We start from the raw sequence: 13,420 nt of genomic DNA, 5'->3' as shown, positions 1-13,420 counted from the left end.
TGGTGATGACTCTTAAAGAGCATGCTGCCTTCAAGCATCTATTTAACAAAGCACATCTTGCACCGCCCTTAATCCATTTAACCCTGAGTTGACACAGCACATGTTTCAGAGAGCACGGGGCTGGGGGCAAGGCCATAGATCAACAGCATCCCAAGGCAGAAGAATTTCTCCTAGTGCAGAACAAAATGGAGTCTCCTATGCCTACTTCTTTCTACACAGACAAAGTAACAATCTGATCTCTCTTTCTTTTCCCCACATTTCCCCCTTTTCTTTTCAAAAAAACCCGCCATCGTCCTCATGGCCCGATCTCCATGGTCGCTGTCTCTTTGGAGCTGTTGGGTACACCTCCCAGACAGGGCGGCCAGGCAGAGGTGCTCTTCACTTCCCAGAGAGGGTGGCCGGGCAGAGGCGCTCCTCACTTCCCAGACGGGGTGGCGGGGCAGAGGCGCTCCTCACTTCCCAGACGGGGCGGCTGGGTAGAGACGCTCCTCACTTCCTCCCAGACGGGGTGGCAGCCAGGCAGAGGTGCTCCTCACTTCCCAGACGGGGTGGCGGGGCAGAGGTACTCCTCACCTTCCAGACGATGGGCGGCCGGGCAGAGGCGCTCCTCACCTCCCAGACGGGGCAGCCGGGCAGAGGGGCTCCTCACCTCCCAGACGGGGCGGCCGGGCAGAGGCGCTCCTCACTTCCCAGAAGGGGCAGCTGAGCAGAGGCGCTCCTCACTTCCCAGATGGGGCAGCTGGGCAGAGGTGCTCCTCACTTCCTTCCAGACGGGGTGGCGGCAGGGCAGAGGCGCTCCTCACCTCCCAGAGGGGGCGGCCGGCAGAAGCGCTCCTCACTTCCCAGACGGGGCGGCCAGGTAGAGGCGCTCCTCACTTCCAAGATGGGGTGGCCGGGCAGAGGCGCTCCTCACTTCCTCCCAGACGGGGTGGCGGCCAGGCAGTGGCGCTCCTCACCTCCCAGACGGGGCAGCCGGGCAGAGGCGCTCTTCACTTCCTCCCAGATGGGGTGGCGGCCGGGCAGAGGCGCTCCTCACCTCCCAGACGGGGCGGCCGGGCAGAGGCGCTCCTCACCTCCCAGACGGGGCGGCCGGGCAGAGGCGCTCCTCACCTCCCAGACGGGGCGGCCGGGCAGAGGCGCTCCTCACTTCCCAGACGGGGCGGCCAGGTAGAGGCGCTCCTCACTTCCCAGATGGGGTGGCCGGCGCTCCTCACTTCCTCCCAGACGGGGTGGCGGCCAGGCAGAGGTGCTCCTCACCTTCCAGACGGGGCAGCCGGGCAGAGGCGCTCCTCACTTCCTCCCAGACGGGGTGGCGCCGGGCAGAGGTGCTCCTTACCTCCCAGACGAGGCGTCCGGGCAGAGGCGCTCCTCACCTCCCAGACCGGGCGGCCGGGCAGGGGCGCTCCTCACTTCCCAGAAGGGGCGGCCGGGCAGGGGCGCTCCTCACTTCCCAGATGGGGCGGCCGGACAGAGGTGCTCCTCACTTCCTCCCAGACGGGGTGGCGGCCGGGCAGAGGCGCTCCTCTCTCCCAGACGGGGCAGCCGGGCAGAGGCGCTCCTCACTTCCCAGAAGGGGCCGCTGGGCAGAGGTGCTCCTCACTTCCCAGATGGGGTGGCCGGGCAGAGGCACTCCTCACTTCCTCCCAGACAGGGTGGCGGCCAGGCAGAGGTGTTCCTCACCTCCCAGACGGGGTGGCCGGGCAGAGGTGCTCCTCATTTCCTCCCAGACGGGGTGGCGGCCGGGCAGAGGCGCTCCTCTCTCCCAGACGGGGCAGCCGGGCAGAGGCGCTCCTCACTTCCCAGAAGGGGCCGCTGGGCAGAGGTGCTCCTCACTTCCCAGATGGGGTGGCCGGGCAGAGGCACTCCTCACTTCCTCCCAGACAGGGTGGCGGCCAGGCAGAGGTGCTCCTCACTTCCTCCCAGACGGGGTGGCCGGGCAGAGGTGCTCCTCACTTCCTCCCAGACGGGGTGGCGGCCGGGCAGAGGCACTCCTCACTTCCCAGACGTTGGGCGGCCGGGCAGAGGCGCTCCTCACCTCCCAGACGGGGCGGCCAGGCAGAGGCGCCCCTCACTTCCCAGACGGGGCGGCCAGGCAGAGGCGCTCCTCACTTCCCAGACGGGGCGGCCGGGCAGAGGGGCTCCTCACATCCCAGACTATGGGCGGCCAGGCAGAGACGCTCCTCACTTCCTAGAAGGGGTGGCGGCGGGGCGGAGGCTGTAATCTTAGCACTTTGGGAGGCCAAGGCAGGCGGCTGGGAGGTGGAGGGTTTAGCCAGCGGAGATCACGCCACTGCACTCCAGCCTGGGCAACATTGAGCATTGAGTGAGCGAGACTCCGTCTGCATCCCAGCACCTCAGGTGGCCCAGGCGGGCAGATCACTCGGGGCCAGCAGCTGGAGACCAGCCCCCGTGAACACGGCGACACCGCGTCTCAACCAAAAATACAAAAACCAGTCCAGCATGGCGGCGCGCGCCTGCAATCCTGGGCACTCCGCAGGCCGAGGCAGGAGACTCACAGGAATTCTTCGTGTATTTAAAACAGTGCTGATTCTTACTATAGTATCGCTTCTTACTCATTATTTTTTCTTTTCTGGTTTGCATCTTAAATATTCTTCTAGAGAGTTTCTCTCTCTTTTTTTTTGAATGAAGAGAGTTTTTGTGTAATGTAGTGTAATAAACTGAACATAGCTTTAAAGGTAGAGATTTATGATTATGGCTTGCTCTGGTTAGCAGGCAAGGTGTTGCTTTGGACAGAGCATAGTCTGTGGAAGACCCATGAGTATCATAGGTGGCCAAATGCTTTGAAAGACTCTGGGCGTAAGGTTCCTTTTCTGGTTTTATCATCAATCTTTTCAGTTGTGACTGAGAGCTGGCAGTGTCTGGCATGTAGGAGGTGTGGAATAAGTGTTTATTGAATGAATAAATATGATGATATTCAGATATAAAGATTTAGTGGGGTCTAAATTTATTGGGTAGTATTTATTTGATTCGATTTGGAGAGCGGAAATAGTATACAAACATTAAGTGACTTTGGTGCAGACTTGACAATAAAACAAACTCAGTTTCCTGTCATATCTGGGGCTTAGACTGGACAGACATTTGCTGGTTCACAAGAATTGCTGCTGGCATTAACCTGGCACTTTGCAGCTCTCCTTGAAATATGCCATAGAAAACATTGGGCTGGAGCCCAGGACCTAAAGAGCATGGTACCTTTGTGTCTGGGGGATGTGCAAGTGGAAGAGTGAGCTGCGGGAGAGAGTGTGATATTCTAGTCCTTTCTCTTACCCTGGCCCCTCTTGCCTTATAGGGATTCATATCAGCTCAGAGGCCCCAGTTCTGGCTCATCACAATTAATGAAAGATAAGTGCTATATAAGTTCCTCCTCTGGTCTTCTGTGTAGTTTCCCTTCCACTCAGATGGACTCCCAGGCTCTCTTTATTTTTGTTTGATGTGTGTTCAGGAAATATAAAAAGCTTATTTTAATTCTAGCTTTAAGTAAACAATTAGAAAGGAAAATTTCTGTTTGTTGTTGCAGGAACCCCTCCCCACCTCTATCCCCTGCCTCCCAACCTCTATAATTGGTTCTTTTTTTTTTTTTTTTAATATGCAGGAAGTGCATTTTAGGTTCTCCATGTTTTTAGCCCTTCATTAGTGTGTATAATTAAGAGGTAACAGGATTTGATGTGGTTTTCTAAAGTTTTATGTAACATGAGATGCACACTTAGTGAGTGGTTCATATTTTTGAAAGATCATACAGTATTTGAGGGGAGATTTTCTTTTACTGGAACCTCATTTTCTAAGCTCTTCATTTTGCTGGGCATAATTTGATAAGACTTAGTCTATCTTTGTCCTTTTTACTTGAAGGCGATGCAGTGTGTATTTTGAATACACCAGTGCATGATCCTGAGAGGCCTTTCTTTGGTGAGTGTATCTTCAGAAACAGAGATAATCAGGATCCATCTTCAGGAATTTTCTTTCTTCCTGAAGACTCATTTCCACATGTCAAATATAAACTAGGCCTATAAACTCTAGTGAGTGGTTTCATTTAACCATCCAGTTTCTGTTTCAGTTCCAAAAAAGGTAATTTTTCCCCCCAGCTATTAAATTGCTGGGTTTTGTTGTTGTTGTTGTTGTTGTTTTCTTGGTGGGGGGGCAGGGGAGTGGAGAGCGGGGTTTTCCACTGCTGCTGTTCTCTTTGGTGATAGGTGATGAGATGTTTCAGAAATCAAGCCATCTTGATACTAGTTGTTTAAAACTCAATATATAATACCAACGTTAGGTTTTTACAGAGTTTGGAAAGCTTGTGACAGAACATTTATAGGTAGGGAGGATTCTACTTAATTTATAGGGGTAGCTTGGAAGATATGTTTTAGTTTTCAAAATTATAGTATGTGACAATTAACTTTGTTTTTAAAAATTTTTTATTTTTTATATTACATTAGTTATCATAAGTAACAACAATTAATTTGGAAAAGAGAAATGGCCTAGAAGGAGATACGAGGAAACTTAACACTGGTCATCTTTGGGAAATAGGAATGGAAGGTTTCACTTTCTATCTTAAAATTAAAAAAATTAATTAAAAACAGAAGGGTAGTTATGTGTCTCAAATCTGCCTTTCCAATTAATAGAAAGTAACAACTACTGAGAAGAAAAATGATATCTATGAACATTGGTGATCATCACATTAAGCCTTTGTATGATCACTTACAGAGTCTACCAGAGACTTTCAATACAGCATAAATGCTTTTACTCTTAAGTATTATTTGTGGTATGTATGTTTGTCCTTCTATCCTTCCATCCACCCATCATCTATCTACCCAGCTATCTGTATCTGCTAAGGAAGAGAAGTGCAGCTTGGTTTCTTTTCTATAAGGAAATAGCGTAACCGTTCCTCTATCTAGATGATCTTGAAAGAGCATATTATTTTTGATGTTTGGCAGGAGGGTAAAGTACTTAGTAATTTTCAAAAATGGTGTGTGGGACATTGAAAAGATAAATTGTATTGGTGTGAAATCTTTTATTTTCAGTGTTCTGAGATTCTTTTTTTTTTTTTTTTTTTAATGACAGAGTCTCGCTCTATCGTCCAGGCTGGAGTGCAGTGGCACAATCTCAGCTCACTGCAACCTCTGCCTTCCAGGTTCAGGCGATTCTCCTGTCTCAGCCTCCTGAGTAGCTGGGATCACAGGGGTGTGCCACTACGCCCGGCTAATTTTTTGTATCTTAGTAGAGATGGGGTTTCACCATGTTGGCCAGGCTGGTCTCAAACTCCTAATGTTGTGTGATCCACCCACCTTGGCCTCCCAAAGTGCTGGGATTACAGACGTGAGCCACCACACCCGGCCGAGATTCTTATCTTGGTAATTTTTTGCACAGAGAACTCAGCTCTCTATCGTACCACATTTTAATGAGCTGCACGGTGATTTATGACTTGTGCTCTTTCCTTTTCTAATCAGCTCATCAACACCATACCCATTCTATGTCAGTTTACTTTAGAATTGAAATTTTGCCTTTTGTATAATGCTGTTAGGTGGTTTGCATTGGATTTGGGGGATAAATAGATTTTGAATCAGCTTTTGCTGCTTAACAAACCACTCCAAAACTTGGTGGCTTAAAACAACAGGCATTTATTTAGTTCACCATTTTGTGGTTTGGCAATTTAAGCTGGGCTCAGCTGTGTGGCGGTTCTCTTCTCCTCTGGGCTCACTCATGAACGTCCCGTCAGATGGATAGTCTCACATCTGTGATGGTTGGCCAGGGTTACAGGGACGCCTGGGCTTTGTGAGTCTCATCATCCAGCCGGTTAGCCTGGGCTTCTCCACATGGTGGCTTATGGGGTTCTCTAAAGCCTGTGCTTCTCCACGTGGTGGCTTATGGGGTTCTCTGAAGCAGTAAGAGAGGGCGAATGCAAATGCTTAAGAACTTTTCAAATCTCTGTTTGCATCATGTTTGCTATTGTCCCACTGGCCAAAGTGAGTTACAAGGCCAGCTAAAATTCCAAGGATGGAGAAAGACTCTGCCTCTTTGTGGGAGGAGCTATAAAATTATACTGCAGTGGCATGAACACAAGGAGGGAAAGAATTTGTGGCCATTTCTGCAATCTGCCATAAATGTACTTGGGACTTCCCACCTTGGTTCAATGGATATTGTCTTTATTTTGAAATATGTCTAGAATCCAGCCACTTCTCACTATCTTCTCTGCTTCCTTTGCTACCTCCTAGTCCAAACCACTATCATCTTTTGCCGCCCAACAGGTTTCCTGCTGCTTCCACCTTTTCCCCTGTGTTCTACACAGCAGCCAGAGCAAGCTTTTAAAAACAGAAGTCAGATTATGTCACTCCTCTGTTCAAAACCTTCCACTGGCTTCTCATTTCATTCAGAGTAAAATTTAAATTACTTTCTGAGTCTACAAAACTTTACATGATGTGGCTCTTTCTTTGACCTCATCTTAACTCACTGCTCTCAGCCACACTCCCTCCTTGCTGTTTCTCAAACACACTAACAGGCCATAGGGCTTTGCATTTGTGGTTTTCTCTACCAGATACTCAACGTGTCTCCTTCCTTTACTTCTTTAAGGTCTCTGTTTATATGTCACCTTCTCAGAGAGGCTGTCAATGATACACTACATAAAATAACATTCTTGCTTACCAGTCTCTGGCTTGCTGTATTTTACTCCTTAGCACTTATCACTACCTGACAATTGTTTATTTTCTATCCCCTCCAGTTAGACTGCATGCTCCATGAGGGCAGTGACCTTGAGTATTTTGTTTGCTGTTTATCCCCAATGCCTAGAACAGTGCCTAGTGCAGGGTGTATGCCACCTAAGCCTCAGCAGAATCACTGTCCAGTGACATTCATCACCTGGTCTTAGTGGTGGCTCTTCCCTAGAAGTGAGGTGAGGTCTGTGTCCCATTGTTGCTGTGCTAGAGGCAGCTGATTTCCTCCTATTCGTTGATGCTCAGCTGGACCGGTGTTGTGATATTTAAGGAAAGTTTCATCCTATCCCCTTTTGCCAACAAAATTTTAATTTGATGACTTTGTGGTCATTTTTCTTTATAAATACCCATCTTCATGGATTTAAATATATAATCATTGTACGCTTATGGTTTACATAAATACGACTATTCATGTGTTTTTTTTTTGAAGAGGGTGGCACATGGAGCGAACCCTTTTTACTTAGGCATGGATGCTCAGGTAGTGGTGTTGATGCCTTCTTTGTGTACTCTTGAAATTCCTGCAAGCTCCCAAACCTTTTTATACTCAGATCTACGTACCAAATTGCTCAGGTCCCAGTGGGCCAGACTTCTGCTGAGCGTTAGCTAACTCAGGGACAGAGTTGCTGTCCTTCAAGTATAATTTGTCTCTCAGATGGCTTTCCCATAGCTGATTCTCAGGCTTTGAATATGGATTCTGTTAGTCCACAGGCATTGACTCCATTTGCAGGTGTGTGTTTGTAACATATAGTCAAACCTCTAACATTTGGAATAATGAGATGAGATGGGAATGAGTGGGAGGAAGGGCAGTCTGGTTTAGTGAAATATCTGATGCACAGAATATTTAAAATTAGGCCTGGCACAGCGACTCACGAGGCCTGTAATCCCAGCACTTGGGGAGGCCAAGGCGGGTGGATCACTTGAGGTCAGGAGTTCGAAACCAGCCTGGCCAACATGGCAAAACCCCGTCTCTACTAAAAATACAAAAATTAGCTGGGTGTGGTCGTGCACATCTGTAATCCCAGCTACTCGGGAGGCCAAGGCACGAGAATCGCTTGAACCTGGAGGCAGAAGTTGCAGTGAGCCGAGATCACGCCACTGCACTCCAGCCTGGGTGATGGAGCAAGACCCTGTTTCAAAAAAAAAAAAAAAAAAAAAAGGAATATTTTAAAATAAAGGTAATTGTATGATTTTTAAATTGTAGCTCATGTCATAGACTAAGATACAACTGGGGTATGAGTCCCATAAGCAACTGTAATGGAAATATTTGCAGTCTACACAGGCCTAGAGAAGAAGTGAAGGATTTTAAGCAGCAAAGTCTGTGTAAGAGTTACTTGACTCAGACTTTGAAGGCTAAAGAACTAGATAAATCTAATTTCTTGAAACCTTTGATTTGAAAAAGTTACTGATTTTTATATTAATGGACCTGAAGATGTTCAGGTGCAGATTAACTTGTACTTGATTAGAATCACATTCTTCAACTATAAAATAGAAATTTTACAGTGGAAAAGCTGAGACATGTGATTTCTCTGCCTGGCTTCTTCTGGACCTTAAGGTAACTTTCACTGGAGATGTCTCCCATTCCAGAAGTGGAAATTTATGTTTTGCTGCCCAAAAGCTGGTTGAATTAGAAAGCTGGAAAGCAAAGCAAGAGAGAGCTTTAAATATTTAGTGGAACAAGGGTGCTGATAATGACAGTCGGGATTGTGGGGCTCTTCTGGACTCTGGCTTCTTATGAAAGAAAGGGTTAAGAACATCCCCTTTTGGGGAAGACAAGCTAGGACTTCAGTCCAGTTTTGCTGTTTACTATTGGAGTGATCTTAGATAAGTTATTTAACCTCTCTATGCCTCAGTTTCCTTGGTGGTAAAAAGGGGAATATTGAGAGAGTTCATACCTTAGAGTTGTAAGGATTCAGTGCAGTGATACATGGAAAAGGCTTATTGTAGATGCTCAGGAAATGTTAGCTAGTATATATAGAAGGCATATTTTCTGAAGAATTCAGGAAAATGATACCAGAAGGGCTTAAATGGGCACCTAGGACACAGTTTTATGTGCCATTGTGGTCCCTATGAAACTAGCCAATATATGCAGTTGTTTTGTGAGAGTGACAGAACAAAGAGTGACAGGCAGAGGGAGGGGGTTGCCATAGCATTGGGGTAAACAAGTGAGCCGCATGGTCTAGAGAGGAAAGCATTTGTGTGCACAGTGGCTCCAAAGAGGTGTGTGAGGTGTGCGAGGAGGGAAGAGCACACACTTGGTAATGGGGGCCTGAGAGCTGCAGGGGCTGGAAGAGAACACTCGTGTGTGTAGAAGTGTGTGTGGGGGTGGGAAGGAGGGTGGAGTGAGGGTTTATGGGCTTGGATCAGGCTATTACATTGGATCCCAAAGGCATTAGGTGCCACTCAAGCTGGATCTCTACAAAGGGGAATCATACAAACTGAGGCTCCAGAAGAAAAGAGTTCTGTGGGTTTATGATAAATCCCTAGGGTCAGGCTTCTCAGACTTATCTAATCAAGTGCCCCTAGGCATAAGAGAATTACCCTTGCTGGGGCCGGTTGCGGTGGCTCACGCCTGTAATCCCAGCACTTTGGGAGGCCAAGGTGGGCGGATCACAAGGTCAGGAGATGGAGACCATCCTGGCTAACATGGTGAAACCCCTTCTCTACTAAAAAATACAAAAAGTTGGCCGAGTGGTGGCGGGCGCCTGTAGTCCCAGCTACTTGGGAGGCTGAGGCAGGAGAATGGTGTGAACCTGGGAGGTGGAGCTTGCAGTGAGCTGAGATCACACCACTGTACTCCAGCCTGGGCGACAGAACAAGACTCTGTCTCAAAAAAAAAAAAAAAAAGAGAATTACCCTTGCTGCAGTTATTTTGAAGTCTTGTTTTTTTTTTTACTTTAAAAATTCGGAGATTTTTGCATTTCATAATGTATTTGTTTCTTTTCATTCTAAACATTGGTGTTTTTAGTAAAGTTAATTGTACCAAGGGAGAAGTGCCATGTTTATCTCATGGCTTCTAAAAGGAACCCACACTGCCCTTCTGAGATTAATCCAGGAGCAAGGTAATTAACAGTTAGGGTAGTTGGATGCCAGGAAAGACAGAGGTCTTTAGAAGGGGCCTCGTACTCACAGCAGGTAGGCAGTTGGTATTCCCTCATTGCTGCTTCTAGGCCTTTAAGGCCCCAAATCCTTTCTGTAAGGCAACTTGTGAGTTTTTGAAGACCCACTGATGGTCCTTTAGTGCTCACTACTTACCCAGGCTACTGAGATCCTCCCCTGTGCCCCCTGCAGCAGTCGCCTGGGACAGGAAGTAATGGGTGCATTTAATACTCTTGTCCCAGGCCGGGCGCCGTGGCTCACACCTATAACCTCAGCACTTTGGGAGGCTGAGGCGGGGGATCACTTGAGGCCAGATTTTCAAGGTTCCTCCATGTTGTCGCATGTGTCAGCACTTCATTCCTTTTTGTGGCTGAATAACATTGCATTGTGCCACATTTTAAAAATCCGTTTATCAGTTGATGAACATTTGGGTTGTTTCTGCTTTTTGGCTATTATGGATAATGCTGTTATGAACATTCATGTACAATTTTAGTGGACATACTTTCAGTTACCTTGGGTAAATATTATACCTGGGAGTGGGATTGCTGGGTCATTTGGTAACTCTGTTTTAACTTTCTGAGATATTGCCAAACTGTTTTCCACAGCAGCTCCACCATTTTACATCCCCACTAGGAAGGTATGAGGGATTTAATTTCTCTACATCTTTGCCAACACGTGTTATTTTCTCTCTTTTTGATGATAGTCATCTTATTGGGTGTGATTTGCATTTCCTGGATGGCTGATGATGTTGAACATCTTTGCATGTTCTTACTGGCCATTTGTGTATCTTCTTTGGAGAAATGTCTATTCACATCCTTTGCCTACTTTTGGATTATCTTTTTGTTATTATTATTATTACTTTTTTCTTTTTTGAGACGGAGTCTTGCTCTGTTGCCCAGGCTGGAGTGCAGTGGCGCAATCTCGGCTCACTGCAAGCTCTGCCTCCCGGGTTCACGCCATTCTCCTGCCTCAGCCTCCTGAGTAGCTGGGACTACAGGCGCCCGCCACCATGCCTGGCTAATTTTTTTGTATTTTTAGTAGAGACGGGGTTTCAGCGTGTTAGCCAGGATGGTCTAAATCTCTAGACCTTGTGATCCACCCACCTTGGCCTCCCAAAGTGCTGGGATTACAGGCTTGAGCCACTGTGCCCAGCCTATCTTTTTTGTTATTAAGGTGAAGAATTCTTTTTATGTTCTGGGTATAAGTCCCTTATCAAATATATGATTTGCAAATATTTTCTCCCATTCAGTGGGTTGCCTTTTCTTGATGGTACCCTTTGAAGCATGCAAATATTTACATGCTCAGAAAATATTTGTCAAAGAATGAATGAAAGAAACACTACCTTTTATTGAAAGCCTTGCCTGACTTTACACAACGTTGTCATTTTGTCTCTTGGATACCTAGGGTGTATATATTTTTTTCATATTGATTATAATACTCCCCACATTGCTTTGTAATTTATTTGTAGTATTTTCTCCCTCACCCAATGATACCTTGGGAGGCAGGTGCCATATCTACTATGTTCCTAACTGAGTTCCTGGTGTGAGTAGTAGGGTAGTATGTGACGGTCACTGAATGTTGCCTGAGTGAATGCATGGATTTCTCTGTGGAACTCTGTCAAGTGAAAGAGGGGTTGCAGCTGGTCCAGATTGTTGGTCTTCAGTTTTTATGAACCAGCTTAGATTCAGATTGTAGAGTGTGTGCAGAAGGCTGTGATTCTCCAGCTTGCAGTCCATACTTTATCAAGGACTGCTTGGAGGCAGATGAGCTTGAAGAACTCAGCCTCCTTGCATGGGCTTCTTAGTGTGGGGAAGGGGTGGGGAGAGCAGAGTGAATGGCGAAGTGTTCAGTGTGTGAGCAGGTTGTCATTATTAATGTATCATAATAACCACAGTGTTTATGTGGATTTCTTCAATTTTAAAGTGGTCATTACCAAGGTTAATTATCTTCTTAACCTTAGAGGTGTAAAGCTGCTTTTGGCATCTTTGGAAACTTCTTTTGGAGCTACCAGATTAGATGGTCTTAGTATTTATTTATTTATTTGACAGAGTCTCACTCTTTCCTCCAGGCTGGAGTGCAGTGGCATGATCTTGGGTTATTGCAGCCTCGGCTGCCGGGGTTCAAGCAAGCATGTCTGGCTAATTTTTGTATTTTTATTAGAGGCAGGGTTTCACCATGTTGGCCAGGCTGGTCTGGAACTCCTGACCTCAAATGATCTGCCTGTCTCGGCCTCCCAAAGTACTGGGATTACAGACATGAGCCACCATGCCTGGCCGGTCTTAGTAATACTTTAAGATTTCTTTCAGCTCTAAGATTTCATGACTCAAAACTTTGTCTTCCCCATGAAATCTTTCTTGATTACTTTAGTCCTTAATGATCCCCATCTTCTTAACCTAAGTCATGCAAGACATATTTATGTGAACAGCATGGTATCATTCATTCATTCAGCAAACATTGCATTAGGAACTTGGCTAGATGCTGGAGTGACAAAGATGACCAAGACAGCATTTTTTTATACAGTGTTTATTGAACACATATTTTATGCTATGCCCTGGGGGTAAAGGGTGACTAAGACGTGTAAGGCGCTTGCATTCTACAGGCCATTGCTTTTCATGGGTGTAGGTTTTCTCTCCCCAGTTAGACTGTAAGCCTTATTTTTTGTATTTCATTCCCCCACACATCTAATACAATGAGTAAATAGTTTCTCAAGCAGTACTTGATTGACTTCTTTTTCCTCTTTTTTTTTTTTTTTTTTTTGAGGTGGAGTCTCACTCTGTCGCCAAGGCTGGAGTACAGTGGTGAGATCTCAGCTCACTGCAACCTCCGCCTCCTAGGTTCAAGCCATTTTCCTGCCTCAGCCTCCCAAGTAGCTGGGACTATAGGCGTGAGCCACCACGCCTGACTAATATTTGTATTTTTAGTAGAGATGGGGTTTTGCCATGTTTGCCAGGCTGGTCTTGAACTCCTGACCTGAAGTGATCCTCCTGCCTTGGCCTCCCAAAGTGCTGGGATTACAGGTGTGAGCCACTGTGCCTGGCCAATTGACTTCTTAGATGGGTTTTTTTTGTTTTTGTTTTTGCTTTTTTTTTGATTGCCAAGAAAAGTTTTGCTTGCCAAGAAAATGTGAGAGGTATTTGGAACTTTGAAATTTATAATCTATACAATACGTACAGGTCTTGGGCAAGTGGCTACTCAGGTGTTATGGTGGAAATAATCCATACCTGTGCCTGATTCTTGATTGCGAAGAAAAATTTGGAAGTAGTTTAGAGAGTGATTCAAAACTTCTCATATTCCCTAGCTCTTTTAATCTATTTCATTTCTGAATAATGAAGTGATGTATTCAAATTTCGCACTCAGAGGACACTGGCATGTGATTTTGGTACTGCATGCTTAATCAGAACTTGAAAGAGTTTTTGTTTTGCTTTGCTTTGCTTTTAAAACCAGGGCTCTGCCCTTCTTAGTAAAGCATATTTTGGGGCAGGGAGGCATACTGATTGGGATTTTTTCCAAATGGTTTTCCTCACATCCTGCCATCCGAACCTCTTAAATAAGGGCTTTCAAGGCCCCCATGCAATTCTGGTAGTTTCAGTATACCTAGGAGAAGACAGGTT

General features: G+C 46.3%; 1 protein-coding gene and 1 long non-coding RNA gene across 7 annotated transcripts in view; one reads left to right on the top strand and one right to left on the bottom strand.

Moving 5' to 3' along the window:
• PPP2R5E (protein phosphatase 2 regulatory subunit B'epsilon) overlaps positions 1 to 13,420 on the top strand; it is a 175,439-nt gene that overhangs the window by 27,559 nt on the left and 134,460 nt on the right. Inside the window, exon 1 of one of the 6 annotated variants that reach the window (XM_054530183.2) lies at positions 8,703 to 8,968. The exons of 3 other annotated variants lie outside the window; for them this stretch is intronic. The gene's annotated coding sequence lies outside the window, so the exon portion shown is untranslated. Of the gene's footprint in view, positions 1 to 8,702; positions 8,969 to 13,420 lie in introns of those variants that run through there. 2 more of the 6 variants (XM_054530181.2, XM_054530182.2) reach the window with 2 other exon arrangements.
• On the bottom strand, positions 5,603 to 8,793 carry LOC134760085 (uncharacterized). The gene is made up of 4 exons (XR_010136985.1): positions 8,606 to 8,793; positions 8,212 to 8,345; positions 7,272 to 7,840; positions 5,603 to 5,880 (listed from the first exon to the last, which is right to left on the bottom strand). It is a non-coding gene; the product is annotated as an uncharacterized LOC134760085 (long non-coding RNA).

Source organism: Pongo abelii, chromosome 15 (assembly GCF_028885655.2).
Source record: "Pongo abelii isolate AG06213 chromosome 15, NHGRI_mPonAbe1-v2.0_pri, whole genome shotgun sequence".
In the NCBI taxonomy this organism is placed as follows: Eukaryota; Metazoa; Chordata; class Mammalia; order Primates; family Hominidae; genus Pongo; species Pongo abelii.
This window is presented reverse-complemented; position numbering and strand designations above follow the sequence as displayed.